This window comes from Echinops telfairi, unplaced genomic scaffold (assembly GCF_000313985.2).
Source record: "Echinops telfairi isolate 266 unplaced genomic scaffold, ASM31398v2 ScPeMD7_3533;HRSCAF=4204_0, whole genome shotgun sequence".
NCBI classification, from domain to species: domain Eukaryota; kingdom Metazoa; phylum Chordata; class Mammalia; order Afrosoricida; family Tenrecidae; genus Echinops; species Echinops telfairi.
The window spans coordinates 88,454,139-88,456,455 of record NW_022107431.1 but is presented as its reverse complement, the minus strand read 5'-3'; the positions used below and the strand labels follow the sequence as shown (position 1 = coordinate 88,456,455).

At 38.7% G+C, this 2,317-nt stretch overlaps 1 protein-coding gene across 1 annotated transcript in view; it reads left to right on the top strand.

Annotated features, from left to right (window-relative positions):
- SLC35A1 (solute carrier family 35 member A1) overlaps positions 1-2,317 on the top strand; it is a 40,343-nt gene that overhangs the window by 9,557 nt on the left and 28,469 nt on the right. The gene's annotated exons all lie outside the window — the stretch shown is intronic.

Sequence of the window (2,317 nt, the reverse complement as noted above, 5' to 3'; positions counted from 1 at the left end):
GCTATATCTTTTGATAGCCGGGCACCATCAGCTTTCTTTGCCACATTTGCTTATGCACCCATTTGCCTTCAGTGATCGTATCAGGGAGGTAAGCACACAATGATACGGTTTTTTGTTCTTTGATGCCTTATAACTGATCCCTTTGGCACCTTGTGATCACGCAGGCTGCTTTTTCCTAATTATTTTCCTTTTAGACGAAAGTAATATTAAAAGTAAAAATGGAAAATTCCCTTAATTTTTGAAGTTAAAGATTAAATGATGTGAAAATTGGTTATTGTTGAGCAACTCGTAAGTGCAGAACTCTGAGCAACAGTTGACAAGGTACTTCAGTAAACTGATAATTTAGATGGGGAAACGGACATGCATATTAGCTAATAGTAGGTCAATATCTGGTGCATGCTTGGTGAGTAAGCTACAAGAGGATCCTAGTGGAAGGTTTCAAGAGATGGGGATGTGTGGGTCATATGGGCAGGTGAGAACTTACACAGCTTTTAGGATGTGTTTTAGTGGCAGTAAGGAAGCAGTATGAAGGCTTAAGATAGAAACAGACAAATCACCTTTAAACACTTTTAATTCATGTAAATAGTAAGTGATTTCTATGTGACAGTTATACTGGATGCTGGGTATACAGGTATGAATGTAATAGTCTGGACTCTGGAATCTAGGTCTAGTGAAAGAGACCGAAAGTAAACTGGGAGACGCACACTGATTACAAATAACCACGTGGACAAAATTGGTTTGAGGAAAGAGAAGGCAGAAAAATGAGGGGCCAGAGGTAGAAAGCTTTAATATGTTTGCGTAAGTTAACATAATTCCTGTGCAATAAGTTTATTAAGCTATAATGTTAGACCCCCTTGGTTTCTTAACAAAATTCAGTTTTGTGGAAATTTTACTTTTATTATGAAATTGTTCGTTTTGGATACCGTCAGATAAATGAGAGGCCTTATGATACCTTCAAAAGACAACATTGCAAAATAACAGGCCTCTTAACTCCAGAAGAGTGCCCATATAACAACATAGAATTTGATAAATGGAGATATAGTAAGGCTTAACTTAAAAATTTTTTTTGAGGGAAATTAGAAGACACATAGGGGAACATATTTCCTTTCTTTGTTCCTTGTTTTCCAAAGGAAACAAAGCAGTATAACTCAGGGACTAAGTAGAACTGTTAAAATATACGTTAAATTTAAAGTGTAAGGTGAAGTTATGGTGCAGTTCTGTGATGTTAACACTTTTTAAAAATACAGCAAAGAAAAGCAACGAGGCCTTTGGTATTACACAGCAGTTGGGCTAGTGTGCTACCAACCTATCTTCACAGACTTAATTGTTGTTTTTATGCTTTTCATTGCTTTATGTATATTAATTCTTACTTTCATTGGGTAAATCTGCACAAGACCTCTTTAAGATGTTGAAAAGCAAGAATGTCACTTTGAGGACTAGGGTGCTTTTGACCCAAGCCATGGTATTTTCAGTTGCCTCATAAACATGTGATTAGAGAAGAATCAATGTACTTGACTGTGGGTCTGGCAAGGAATTTTGAAAGTACAGTGGACTGCCAAAAGAATAAACAAGTCTGTCTTGGGAGAAATGCAGCGAGAATGCCTTTTAGAAGGAAGGATTACGAGACTTTGACTCACATGCTTTGCACTGGTTGCCTGGAGAGACTAGTTCCTGGAAAAGACATGCTTGGTCGTAGAGTAGAGGGCAGTGAAAAAGGAAGCCTCTCGATGAGATGGATGACACAGTGGCTGCAGCAGTGGACTCAGCCACAAGAACCATTGTGAGGCTGGCGTAGCACCATGCAGTGCTTCATCCTGTCGTGCATACGGGCCCTATGGGTCAGAATTGACCCAACAACACCTGACGTCAACTCTCAGTTATTTCATTTTACAGGAATGATCAAGTGTAACCTGTTTGGTAGAGACCTTTTTTTAAAAATTATGCCAAAAGTACAGACTTTTCTAAAATTCACTAGTTCTGGTGTTAGAATAACAGTATTGTGGAAAACCTAGAGTATACTTTGTTATTGTCATCTATAATTTATTGCTGGGTTTGTTACCCGGCTATTGTAGAGGATCTTACTTTTTGTTGAGCATTTAACAATGTTCATTTTGTGAACCCTTGGTGAGCATTACCCAGGCCAGTCCGGAGAAAGTTAAGAATTATGGCATACAGAACTTTGGCGTCTGGTATTTGGCATTGTATAGTCAAGATGATTGAGGTGGGGGAGGCGAATCCAGCCTTACTGCACTCACTGAGACAAGCAGAATACCCAAGACAATGGCCCAGAAATATTCTTTGAGCCCTGATCCAAATG